Source organism: Triticum urartu, unplaced genomic scaffold (genome assembly GCF_056163025.1).
Source record: "Triticum urartu cultivar PI428250 unplaced genomic scaffold, HENAU_Tu73 scaffold865, whole genome shotgun sequence".
Taxonomy (NCBI): Eukaryota; Viridiplantae; Streptophyta; class Magnoliopsida; order Poales; family Poaceae; genus Triticum; species Triticum urartu.
The window spans coordinates 10,001-25,000 of record NW_028261056.1 but is presented as its reverse complement, the minus strand read 5'-3'; the positions used below and the strand labels follow the sequence as shown (position 1 = coordinate 25,000).

The 15,000-nt window shown below is 32.1% G+C and overlaps 1 non-coding gene across 1 annotated transcript; it reads left to right on the top strand.

Annotated features, from left to right (window-relative positions):
- Positions 1 to 5,422: 5,422 nt before the first annotated feature.
- TRNAL-UAG (transfer RNA leucine (anticodon UAG)) lies at positions 5,423 to 5,502 on the top strand. The gene has a single exon. It is a non-coding gene; the product is annotated as a tRNA-Leu (tRNA).
- Positions 5,503 to 15,000: the final 9,498 nt, after the last annotated feature.

Here is a 15,000-nt window from a genome sequence, read left to right as displayed (position 1 = left end):
TCTTCTGATTTTCTTGTTTCTATCTACTAGACGCCGTAGAGAATTGAGAATTTTCATGTCTTTCAATTCTCGTACTCGTAATTGGAAAGTTATGGAAGGAGACCCATCATTTTGCAATGAAAACAACATATAAAACTCTGGACAATTTCGAAATCAGGCCAAGCGTCTTAATACATATGCAAAAAAATTCATTATTGGCCCACCATTGATTAGAAGATTTAGCTTGTATGAATCGCTATTGGTTTGATACGAATAATGACAATCGTTTCAGTATGTTAAGGATACAGATGTATCCACAATTCATTTAGAGTTACTTAATAGTCTATTTCTTATACCATATCTCTATCCCGTGAAATTCTCGAGCCAAAAGATGGATGCATATGCTGTGTTTCATTTTGCTAAATGATATCAATTAAATGGTGTATCAATTCCATAAATTGCATATAGCAATAAATAAATCAGCAAAATTCTTTCTAATATTTTAGATAGAAGAAACATTTCTTCTATCTAAAATATTAGAAAGAATGTACCCTTCTATCCAAATCCAATTTGCATCGATAAAATAAATCCAAATTCCAGTAGTAGATGAATAATTGCAAATTTGTGTGTGTACGAGATTAGAATAACTTCAAAATAACTGACATAATTTTGTATTTTTCCTGATCAGAAAAATACATGAAAAAGAAAGGAGGTAGAAAAATTTTTGGATTTATGGTTAAAGAAGAAAAAGAAGAAAACAGGGGTTCTGTTGAATTTCAAGTATTCAGTTTCACCAATAAGATACGGAGACTTGCTTCACATTTGGAATTACACAAAAAAGATTTTTCATCGGAAAGAGGTCTACGAAGACTTTTGGGAAAACGTCGACGTTTGCTGGCTTATTTGGCAAAGAAAAATAGAGTACGTTATAAGAAATTAATCGGTCAGTTGAATATTCGGGAGCAGTAATTTAATCGTTCAAATTTTTTTCTTGTTTTATTATTTTTTTAGTAGTCTTATAGTAGTCTTAGATTTTTCATTTTGATGAGCCTCGCTTTGAGGAATTCATGGAATAATCCATTTTCATGGAATAATGAATTAAGGAAGAAAGGATATGAGTCTACCGCTTACAAGAAAAGATCTCATGATAGTCAATATGGGCCCTCAACACCCATCAATGCATGGTGTTCTTCGACTGATCGTTACTCTCGATGGTGAGGATGTTATTGATTGTGAACCCATATTAGGGTATTTACACAGAGGAATGGAAAAAATCGCGGAAAACCGAACTATTATACAATACTTACCTTATGTAACAAGGATATAGAGAGATTGTAGAAAGGGGATAGGATAGTTATTTTTGCAAGAGACTTGTTGTAAATTCCTTAACTTAAGAAAGAAAAAAGAATAAAAACACAGATACATAACATAAAAAAAAGAATAAATAAGACGAGATTCGACCTCCCCCTACATATTTAATTTCCTCTCCTATACAAAAACTAGCAAGACCCACTCCATTGGTAATTCCATCAATAACACCCTTATCAAAAAACTCCGTGAGTTCGGTTAACCCTCTTATACCGAGGGTAAAGACCCTAGTATAGAAAATATCTATATAACCACGATTATATGACCAACTGTATATATTTTTTTTTACTTGATCTAAAAATTCTTTTTTAGGATTTCCTTTGTAAAAAGAGTTTATTAAATCCAAATTCTGAAAAAAAGAATAAGCGGATCCATAGAAGATATATGCTATGAATAAACCAAAGATAGCTAGACTTACAGAAGAAATTGCATTAGTAATAAATTCATATGAATTTACAAAAGAATTAGAACTTTCCTGGGTAAAGTTTATTGAGGGAGTTAACCACTTTGATAATATGGTTAACTCTGCTATTCCATTACCAATTCCTCCATTATCAAAAGAGATTCCTATGAATCCAATGAACAAAGTGAAAAGTAGTAATATAAGAAGAGGAAATAACATAGTATTTCCCGTTTCATGCGGATAGGCAAAAGTTTTTTTAGCCCCAAAAGACGTAGTAAAGGATCCTATCCTATTTCTTGTATTACCTTGAATTTTTGGTATATTTTGTGAAAAAAAAGAAACTCCACTCTTCGTTGTTGATAAAACGAAATCCCTATTCACTCCTTTGGGTATCCTTTTTCCCCATAAGGATATTGAATACAAGGAACTCTCTTTAGTGCTACTGTAATTTTGAAAATGAACACGCAAATACCCATCAAATGTAAGTAAATATATCCGAAACATATAAAAGGCAGTTAATCCTGCAGTAAAGGAGGCTATTATTCCAAAAAAGGGCGAATACAACCAACTATTACTAAGGATTTCATCTTTGGACCAGAAGCAAGCAAGAGGTGGAATACCACAAAGAGAAAGTGTACCCCATAAAAAAGTAGTTCTTGTGATTGGAATGTATTTTCTTAAACCGCCCATAAGAACCATATTTTGACTTTTATCTGGTGAATATCCAACAAGAGGTTCCATTGAATGAATAACGGATCCGGATCCCAAGAACAATAAAGCTTTTGAATAAGCATGAGTGATCAAATGGAATAAAGCAGCTTGATAAGAACCTATACCTAGAGCTAACATCATATAACCCAATTGAGACATTGTAGAATAGGCTAAGCTTCTTTTAATATCTCTCTGAGCAAGAGCTAAAGTAGCTCCTAAGAATAGTGTTATTGTACCTACTAAAGAAATAAAACTCATTATCAAAGGTAAAGATATGAAAAGAGGAAGAAGTCGAGCTAGAAGAAAAATTCCCGCAGCAACCATAGTTGCTGCGTGTATAAGAGCCGAAATAGGAGTGGGCCCTTCCATAGCATCGGGTAACCATACGTGAAGAGGGAATTGTGCGGATTTCGCAACTGCACCAAGGAATAATAAAAAAGCACACAAAGTAGTAAGTAAAGAGTTAATTCCATTATTAGGAATCCAGTTATTAGCTATTTTGAACAAATCCCTAAACTCTAAACTACCTGTTATCCAAAAAAAACCTAAAATTCCTAATAATAGACCAAAATCCCCTACACGATTAGTTACAAAAGCTTTTTGACAAGCACTCGCTGCGATTGGTCGTGTAAACCAAAAGCCTATCAATAAATAAGAACACATTCCCACGAGTTCCCAAAAAAAATAAATTTGTATCAAATTGGAGCTAGTAACCAATCCCAACATGGAAGTATTGAAAAAACTTATATAAACAAAAAATCTCAAATATCCTTCATCGTGAGACATATAACCATCACTATAAATAAGAACCAGGATTCCTACAGTAGTAATTAGTATTAACATAATAGAAGTAAGTGGGTCAATCAAGTATCCAAATTCTAAAGAAAAATCATTATTGACGGTCCAAGACCATAGATATTGATAGATCGAACTTCCATTTATTTGTTGAATAGACAGTTGAACTGAGAATACCATAGCTATACTTAAGAGTAAAACACTAGGAAAAGCCCATATGCGACGAAGATTTTTTGTTGCTGTCGGAATAAGAATAAGGCCAAATCCCATTGACATAATAACTGGAAGTGGGAGAAGAGGGATTACCCATGCATATTGATATGTATGTTCCATAAGAAAAGAAATTGCAATTTTTACTTCAATTTTTACTTCAATTTTTCTATAAAATTGTTTCCGATTCACCAAACCAATTCTTATCTCTTTCTGAAAGAATAAATAAAAAGAATAAGAAAAAATACTGAAATTCTTAATTTTTCCAAAATTTATCTCATTGAAATAATTAAAAATTAAGAATGGGTTTAGTTGGTTAAATTAAAAAAGTTAATAAAATAACTAGGTAACGAAGTTATTTTATTAACTAAATAAAGATATTTATAAAAATAAAAAAAAAAAAGTGGAATCATTTTACTTTCTATTCATAATTCATTTTTATATTTCTTTAAAACAAAGATGAAACAGCTCTCTTGTTCCATAATTAACTGATTGACGTGAATTCCAATGAAAACCTATGTTTATAAGAAATTATCGAATAGTCCTTACTTCATATAGAACTAAAATTCTAATGACTATAAATTACCTAAGTTTTAGAATGTCTTGTTTAAGAGACTCAGTATTTTTTGTTTTGATTGGAATTCCTTTCCTTTATGGAATACCATTCTGAACTTAATTAACTATTTTCATTTTCCCTTCTTTTTATCCCCCCGTCTTATCTTATATGGGGGATAGGCTTCCATACCATATATCTATATATGGAGTATACTTGATATATAAATAGATATAAATAGATTTAAATGAGAAACCCTTCTATATATTCTATATTATTAAAAAAAAAGTATAAAATATATAAAGAAAAAATGTTAAAAAATTCTTGTTGTCTTATCCGCATTAGACAAAATGAAGTAAAAAATAATTCAAAATTTAAGTATCTTTCAGTATCTAAGTATAAATACTAATAAAAAGAAGAAAGAAGGATTGATTTGCAGCAATAGATGTCTTTCACATACAACTAGAAAAAAGTAATTTCCTTTTTGAATGGCAGTTCCAAAAAAACGTACTTCAATGTCAAAAAAGCGTATTCGTAAAAATATTTGGAAGAAAAAGACTTATTTTTCCATAGTACAATCTTATTCTTTAGTAAAATCAAGATCATTTTCGAGCGGTAATGAGCATCCAAAACCAAAGGGTTTTTCTGGGCAACAAACAAATAATAAGATTTTGGAATAATATGAATTGACTTATCAAAAAAGAATTCCAATTATTTAATAATTTGGATTCTTCTTTGAATGTACTTTTATGTGTCGAATTACTCGGTACAATATTCTTAGAACAAAAAACCCCTCTTATCTTATATATACAAGAAAAAAAAAGTTTTGTTTGGTATACTGTGTGCTAAGTATTCTTTTCCTATCAATGAACTTTTCATAATTTTCCTAATAGAATCCTCATATTCTATTAGGAAAATTATGAAAAGTGGAGTATTCTTACAATAGGACTTACAACTTCCACCTATCTTCTCCAAAATCATAAGGTTAGTAAATCTTATTAATAAGAGCATAAAGACTTTCATTCTAGAAATTTTTAAAAAATCCAAAAAGCCTTTTCTATTTATCCATTTTATTTTAATTTCATCATTAAATAGAAACCCTTTTGGATTTTTTTCATTGTATTGAAAGAATTTTCAAAATGTAAAGGGGAAATTAATTAGAAAAAATTAGTTCTATAATTGCAAGTTAGAAAAAAGAAGTTCCAACTCTTTCAAGCAGTGTTTGTGTTTCTATTGGGCAAAGCAAGAGTTTATTGTAAAAAAAAAAAATGGAAACGATACTACCAAACGAAGTCTATTTTAATGAAAACTCTAATGTTCCTAAATTTTATGGACTTTCCCAATATCGACGATTCCCAAGATAATAGCTATTATTCTTTTAAGTTACCTATTATTTGAAGTTAGCCGCCATGGTGAAATTGGTAGACACGCTGCTCTTAGGAAGCAGTGCTCAAGCATCTCGGTTCGAATCCGAGTGGCGGCATTCTTGAAAAAGAATACAATAGATTAGAAATCAATTCGAAATTTACAATTTTGTAATGGGACCTTCCCCTTATGCTATTTGCAACTTTAGAACATATACTAACTCATATCTCTTTCTCAACGATTTCAATTGTGATTACGATTCATTTTATAACCTTATTAGTTCGTGAACTTGGAGGATTACGCGATTCGTCAGAAAAAGGAATGATAGTTACTTTTTTCTCTATAACAGGATTCTTAGTTTCTCGTTGGGCTTCCTCGGGACATTTTCCATTAAGTAATTTATATGAGTCATTGATCTTCCTTTCATGGGCCCTGTATATTCTTCATACCATTCCTAAAATACAGAACTCTAAAAATGATTTAAGCACAATAACTACGCCAAGTACTATTTTAACGCAAGGCTTTGCCACATCGGGTCTTTTAACTGAAATGCATCAATCCACGATACTAGTACCTGCTCTACAATCTCAGTGGTTAATGATGCATGTCAGTATGATGTTATTAAGCTATGCAACTCTTTTGTGCGGATCCTTATTATCTGCCGCTATTCTAATCATTAGATTTCGAAATAATTTCCATTTCTTTTCTAAAAAGAAAAAAAATGTTTTAAATAAAACATTTTTCTTTAGTGATATTAAATATTTTTATGCAAAAAGAAGTGCTTTAAAAAGAACCTCTGTCCCTTCATTTCCAAATTATTACAAATATCAATTAACGGAGCGTTTGGATTCTTGGAGTTATCGTGTCATTAGCCTAGGATTTACCCTTTTAACCGTAGGTATTCTTTGTGGAGCAGTATGGGCTAATGAGGCCTGGGGATCCTATTGGAATTGGGATCCTAAGGAAACTTGGGCATTTATTACTTGGACCATATTCGCAATTTATTTACATAGTAGAACAAATCCAAATTGGAAGGGTACGAATTCTGCACTTATAGCTTTGATAGGATTTCTTATAATTTGGATTTGTTATTTTGGTATAAATCTATTAGGAATAGGCTTACATAGTTATGGTTCGTTTACATTAACACCTAAATGATTACATAAAATAAAACCTTCATGAAATGAAGGTTTTTACTTTTATGTTTTATTTGAGAACCCCTTGAACGCCTTATCAAAGGGTTCTCAAAAATTCGAGATAGATCTAATTATACTTTTTTACTTATTTCTGCATTATATACTTTTTTACTTATTTCTGCATTAATAGAGCAGACGAGTAAAAAAAAGCAAACCTATTTAGGATAATAATTGGATAAGAGAGCCTCTACCCTGTCAACGGATAGGGAGAGAACAAAATCTGGATAAATACCAATTCCTATTACTGGTAAAAAGATACAGATTAAAATAAAGAGTTCTCGTGGTCCAGAATCCACAAAATTTGCGTTTGGAACATTAAATAGCTTGTATCCATAGAACATCTGGCGTAACATAGATAATAAATAAATAGGAGTTAATATCATTCCAATTGCCATTACAAAAGTAATTAGTGTTTTTGGCATTAACAGAAATTTTGGACTAGTAATTAGTCCAAAAAATACTACTAATTCTGCGACAAAACCACTCATTCCTGGTAAGGCAAGAGAAGCCATTGAAAAGCTACTAAACATGGTAAAAATTTTAGGCATTGGGATAGATATTCCCCCCAGTTCTTCGAGATAAACAAGACGCATTCTATCAGAAGCGGTTCCTGCCAAGAAAAAAAGTGTAGCACCAATAAATCCATGGGATAATATTTGTAAAATAGCTCCATTGAGTCCAATGTTGGTTATGGAACCAATTCCTATAATTATGAAACCCATGTGAGATACAGAGGAATAAGCTATTCTTTTTTTGAAATTTCGTTGACCAAGAGAAGTTGAAGCTGCATAGATTATTTGGATCGCTCCTATTATTACTAACCAGGGCGAAAATAGATAATGAGCATGAGGTAACAATTCCATGTTGATCCGAATCAATCCATATGCTCCCATCTTTAATAATATTCCCGCTAAAAGCATACATGTACTATAATGTGCTTCCCCATGGGTATCTGGTAACCACGTATGTAGGGGTATAATCGGCAATTTGACAGCATAAGCAATAAGGAAGCCAAAATATAAAAGTATTTCCAAGGTTGCAGGGTATGATTGATTAATTAATCTTTCCAAATCTAATCCTGGTTCGTTGGAACCATATAAGCCCATACCCAGAACTCCGATTAAGAAAAAAATGGAACCGCCTGCAGTATACAAAATAAACTTTGTAGCTGAATATAGACGCCTCTTCCCCCCCCACATGGATAAAAGTAAGTAAACAGGAATTAATTCTAACTCCCACATGATAAAAAAAAGTAAAAGGTCTCGCGAAGAAAATAATCCTATTTGACCACTATACATTGCGAGCATCAGGAAATAGAATAATCGCGAATTCCGTGTAATTGGCCAAGCTGCTAAAGTAGCTAAAGTAGTGATAAATCCTGTCAATAAAATAGATCCTAATGAAAGTCCATCGATTCCCAATCTCCAGTGGAAATCGAAGACATCTATCCATTTATAATCCTCCTTTAATTGGATTAAGGGATCCTCCAGTTGGAAATGATAACAGAACGCATAAGTCATTAGAAGGAATTCTAATAAACAAATAGATATAGTATACCACCTAACGACTTTGTTTCCCTTATGAGGTAAAAAGAAAATTAATGAACCTGCAAATATCGGCAAAACAACAAGTATTGTTAACCAAGGAAAATAACTCATGATAAAGTGATAAAGACAAGATACGTTTTGACCAGAAAAGCCCGTGCTCGATTATTTCGAGCACAGGCTTCTTCGGTAAAGAGGAATCAGACGATTCGAGTGAAGTTTTTTGTAACGTATCAATAAGATAGAGCCATGCTACGTGTTGTTTCAGGCCCTAAATAAACGCGGACACTTAAAAAATCTGTCGGGCAGGCAGATTCACATCTCTTACAACCCACACAATCTTCGGTTCTCGGCGCGGAAGCAATTTGCTTGGCTTTACATCCATCCCAGGGTATCATTTCTAATACATCTGTTGGACAAGCTCGTACACATTGAGTGCATCCTATACATGTATCGTAAATTTTTACGGAATGTGACATTGGATCTATAAATTTTTCTTTTCAACATAAAATTTTTCGATCTGGTAAAAATGAAATTAGTACTATAATGAGTCATATGTATTGTAGACACCAGACGAAGCAATGGTTTATCCAAACTTCAAAAAAAAAAATCTATTTTTTAATCTGTTTGTGAGAAAGCGTGAAGAGAGCCAAGAGACTTTAATTTTGGATTTCAACAATAAATAAGAAATAAGAAAGAATTTTACGAATTGTACAGACGAATTCGAATTAGCCAATAAATTGGCTATCGTCTTTTCAATATAAATTATTGCAATATTCAAATTGCAATATCAATGAATTACAAATACAAAAATTCATTTAAGTGAAAAAGAATACTATGCAATAATCTACTAAAAAAAATGGATATTCTCAAATAATACTAAGAAAATAGTATTGATTTCTATTTATTTTAATATGTGCGCCTTTGTTTAGAGGATTCTATGTCTAATTATTCAAAAGTCTAATTATTCAATAAATTAGATTGATTGATACGAGTGGATTTCCTATTACGATGGATGGAAGAAAGAATGGATAGTCCAATAGCGGCTTCAGCAGCTGCAAGGGCTATAACAAAAATTGCGAAAATATCTCCTTTTAATTGGCGACTATCAAATAGATCAGAAAATGTTACGAGATTTAGATTAATTGAATTCAGTATAAGTTCAAGACATATTAGAGCTCTAACCATGTTTCGGCTTGTGATCAATCCATAGATACCAATCGAAAATAAATAGACACTCAAAAAAAGTACATGCTCAAACATCATTAACTAACTCCTTATCAATCTCGATTCATTTCAATATGAGGGCAAGAATTGAACCGATTCAATTAATTACAATAGAACAATTACACAACAAAAGAAAAAAAAAAAAAAAAAAAAGGAGGTATTTGTTGGCAGTAGATGGATTTTACTAAATCAAAATTGTGATTCTTTAGTTATTTATTTTAGATTTGCAATTCTTATAATTTGTACTTTTTCTAAGTTTTCTTATTGCCGAGCCATAGTAATTGCACCTATTAAAGAAACTAGAAGAATTATGGAAATGAGTTCAAACGGAAGATAAAAATCGGTTGCTAAATGAATTCCAATTTGTTGAACATTATTTATGAGACCCTGTTCTACTATTTGGTTTGATCTTGTAGTCCAAAGAATTCCATACCACGACGTATCTGGGATAGTAGTCATTAGTGAAAAAACAATAGTTATACAAACGAGTGAAGTGAACCCATCTCCAATAGTCCAATAATTCTTATCTTTAGACCATTCTGAGCCATTTACGAACATTACAGCGAATATGATCAAGACATTTATGGCTCCCACATAAATAAGAAGTTGTGCGACAGCTACAAAGTAGGAATTTAATAAAAAATAGAATAAGGATATACAAACAAGAACTAATCCCAGCGAAAAGGCAGAATAAATGGGGTTGGTAAGTAATACTACTCCTAGACCCCCTAGTAGAAGAACAAATCCCCCAAATAGCATAAGAATCTCATGTATTGGTCCAGGTAAATCCATTATGGATAAAAAGAAATTAATAGTATAAAATTTTTCATGAACTGACTAAAACTAAAGGATTCAAGGAAGGAAAAAAGGATTAGGGTATTTTTTTGTGTATAAACTTATAGTTATAAATTATATTATATCACGAAAATCTAGTCTGATTTAAAATAAGAAATAATTTCCAATAAGCAGTAGTTTTTCGTTTTTCTTTATAGTTTAATTTTAAAGTTTAATAAAGAATTATTAGATTTTTATAACAGAAAGACAAAATCAAAGTTTAGTAATCAGTAATCGTTCTTGAATTCGAAGATTTTTCTTTGTTTATTTTACTTTCAGACGAATTCCTAATTGTTTGAATTGTGTAATCTCCCATTATGGAGATTGGTAACCGACTTAAAGCAATTTGATTGTAATTCAATTCATGACGATCATAGGTAGAAAGTTCATATTCTTCAGTCATTGATAAACAGCTTGTTGGACAGTACTCAACACAATTGCCACAAAATATACAAACTCCGAAATCAATACTATAATTAAGCAATTGTTTTCTTTTAATATCCTTTTCAAATCTCCAATCCACAACGGGTAAATCTATCGGACATACGCGAACACATACTTCACAAGCAATACATTTATCAAATTCAAAGTGGATTCGCCCTCGGAAACGCTCTGGTGTAATTGATTTTTCATAAGGGTAGTGAATCGTTATAGGTAAACGATTTGTGTGGGATAAGGTAGTTATGAAACTTTGACCTATGTACCTTGTAGCACGTATTGTTTGTTGACCATAACTCATGAACCCAGTTACCATAGGGAACATATTCATTCTAAATATCTATGAAAAAGATATGTTTCTTTCTCTTGTTTGAGAGAGCTTTTGTGTTGAAAATATTCTTACTATTATTGTATTATCTTATTTATAGTGAAACAAGTTGAGAAGAGGTTGTTAATAAGAGATTGCCCAGGGAAATAGGTAAAAGAAATTTCCATCCAAGATTTAATAACTGATCCATTCTCATCCTCGGTAAAGTCCATCTTATTGTGATAGAAATGAAGAGAAATAAATAAGCTTTAGTTAATGTAATAAATATACCCATTGTCATTTCCAAAATTCCAACTGCTTTATTCATTTGGAAAAAATCAAAAAAGGATATATAGGGAATAGATAAATTCCACCCGCCCAAGTAGAGAACTGTTACAAATAAAGAAGAAACTAATAAATTTAGGTAAGAAACAAGATAAAATAAACCATATTTGATACCGGAATATTCAGTTTGGTAACCTGCTACTAATTCTTCCTCCGCTTCTGGTAAATCAAAGGGTAATCTTTCACATTCTGCCAAAGAAGAAATTAAAAAAACCAGAAAACCTATAGGCTGACGCCAAATATTCCATCCAAAAAAACCGTATTTTGACTGTGCTTCAACTATATCAACTGTACTTGAACTGTTAGATAATCATAGTCGGTGATAACATCACAGTTCCCACCGCTATTTCAAAACCGTACATGAAACCTTAGCTTCATACGGCTTCTCTATGATCAGAAAAAGGAAAGGACTGTTTTGTTCCTAGCCCCGGGGGCGTAGATAGAATTAGATAAAATAAAATAGATTTGAAAGTCCTAAATTAGACCAAAGGAATTCCGTCTGCTAGAATAAGAAAAAGCGCTTCCGAATTGATCTCATCCTTTATAATATAATGAAAATTTTTCTTTGTTCAGTAATAACTTAATCTTGGAATAAAACACTTGTTACTTGTTATAGGAATTCAATTAATAAATGGAAAGAGTTGGGTATTAGTTCATGAGCAATTCTGCATGAATATGGATAGAGGAAGGAAATAATGAAAATTTTTTCTAGTGCACTCCATATCTTTTTTACTATTCTTCTTTCCCCAGGGAGGGGGTATTTAAAAAGAAAAAATGGATAAAGGGTTAATTCGTTCTTGATAGCCATTTCCTTAACAAGTGAATGGGAACATACTCTGGATCGGAATCCGAAGAAAGTACTACTTGATAATTTCTACAAATTGCAAGTCCTTATTATGATTCCTTTTATGGGCAAAAATCTCTAATGTTTTAGATTTTCCATTACTAATCCTTTATGTACTTTAGTGTTCCTAACCCTTCACTAACTTTTGGTGGATTCTTCTTATGGATTATTAAGTTATAGTAATAACTAGGAGTATTCTAGTAATGGAATTCCATATCGTGAATCCTTTATTCTTGGCCGCTTCAAGATATGATGACTAATTAAAAAATATCAACCTTGGGATAAAGAGTTTACACTGCTTATGTTTACTTCCACTTTTTTCTTGTACGTAGGAAATGAGATTTTTTCTTTTTACTACAAATTTATAAGCTGTTTTGTTTCACTCATATAGCTATCTAGTTTAACTTACCAACCCAAATACTAAATAAGAAAAGGAATATAAATAGTTAATGGATTTTATAGGAAAAAGATCTATTTTAACGAATCACACGTAGAGATATTGCTAGCACACAAAAAGTTAATGGTATTTCATAACTAATGGATTGAGCAGCAGCTCGTAGACCGCCTGAAAAAGAATATTTATTATTTGAGCTATATCCTGCCATAAGAAGACCAATAGGAGCTATACTTGAAATGGCAATCCATAAAAAAACACCAATACTAAGATCGGCTAAAACAAAATGATATCCCAAAGGGATAACTAAAAAACTTAATAAAACTGATATGACTGCTATAGAGGGTCCAATGCTAAATAAAGAAATATCTCCTCGGGATGGCAGAATATCTTCTTTAAAAAGTAGCTTAGTCCCATCTGCTATAGCTTGAAGCAGGCCCAGGGGGCCAGCATATTCAGGACCAATACGTTGTTGTATCGACGCAGATATTTCTCTTTCTAACCACACAATTACGAGTACCTCTATTGTTATTCCCAAAAGGAGGGTCAAAATGGGTAGAATCGATATCAGTCCATAGACTTCTTTTAATAATTCCAATTTCGAAAAAGAATTGATAGTTTCTACCTCTACCCTATCTATTATCATTTCAACGATCAACTTCCCCCATAATGATATCTATACTACCTAATATCGTCATGATATCAGCCAATTTCATTTTTTTAACTAGCTGAGGAAGAATTTGCAAATTAATAAACCCGGGTGGACGGATTTTCCATCTCCAGGGGAAAAGGCTATCATCTCCTACTAGATAAATCCCTAATTCACCTTTTGGGGCTTCTACTCTTACATAAAGCTCTTGTCTTGACAATTCAAAATTGGGCGAAGGTTTTTTACCAAGAAATTTATACTCAAAATCATTCCATTCAGAATTATTTTCTTTCTTAAAGCGTCGGACTTCTAAATTTTCATAAGGTCCTCCAGGAATTTTTTCTACAGCTTGTTGAATTATTTTGATGGATTCCCTCATTTCACCAATTCGTACTAAATAGCGAGCTAACGAATCCCCTTCTTTTTGCCATTGGACTTTCCAATCAAATTGGTTGTAAGACTCATAAGGATCTACTTTACGAAGATCCCATTGTATTCCAGAAGCTCGTAACATCGGTCCCGATAAGCCCCAATTTACTGCTTCTTCTCCGCTAATAAAACCTACTCCTTCAACTCGCTCTAAAAAAATTGGATTCTGTGTAATAAGTTGTTGATATTCAACAACTCCGCGTAAAAAATAATCACAGAAATCTAAACATTTATCGATCCATCCATAAGGTAGATCGGCGGCTACTCCTCCGATGCGAAAGTAATTGTGCATCATTCGCATACCTGTAGCAGCTTCAAATAGATCATATATTAATTCTCTCTCTCTAAAAATATAGAAAAAAGGAGTCTGTGCGCCGAGATCCGCCATAAAAGGTCCAAGCCATAGCAAGTGAGAAGCTATCCGGCTTAATTCTAACATAATTACCCTAATATAGCTGGCTCTTTGTGGTATTTGAATATTCTCCAAGAATTCTGGTGCATTTACTGTTATTGCTTCTGTAAACATAGTAGCTAAATAATCCCACCTTGTTACATAAGGTAAGTATTGTATAATAGTTCGGTTTTCCGCGATTTTTTCCATTCCTCTGTGTAAATACCCTAATATGGGTTCACAATCAATAACATCCTCACCATCGAGAGTAACGATCAGTCGAAGAACACCATGCATTGATGGGTGTTGAGGGCCCATATTGACTATCATGAGATCTTTTCTTGTAAGCGGTAGACTCATATCCTTTCTTCCTTAATTCATTATTCCATGAAAATGGATTATTCCATGAATTCCTCAAAGCGAGGCTCATCAAAATGAAAAATCTAAGACTACTATAAGACTACTAAAAAAATAATAAAACAAGAAAAAAATTTGAACGATTAAATTACTGCTCCCGAATATTCAACTGACCGATTAATTTCTTATAACGTACTCTATTTTTCTTTGCCAAATAAGCCAGCAAACGTCGACGTTTTCCCAAAAGTCTTCGTAGACCTCTTTCCGATGAAAAATCTTTTTTGTGTAATTCCAAATGTGAAGCAAGTCTCCGTATCTTATTGGTGAAACTGAATACTTGAAATTCAACAGAACCCCTGTTTTCTTCTTTTTCTTCTTTAACCATAAATCCAAAAATTTTTCTACCTCCTTTCTTTTTCATGTATTTTTCTGATCAGGAAAAATACAAAATTATGTCAGTTATTTTGAAGTTATTCTAATCTCGTACACACACAAATTTGCAATTATTCATCTACTACTGGAATTTGGATTTATTTTATCGATGCAAATTGGATTTGGATAGAAGGGTACATTCTTTCTAATATTTTAGATAGAAGAAATGTTTCTTCTATCTAAAATATTAGAAAGAATTTTGCTGATTTATTTATTGCTATATGCAATT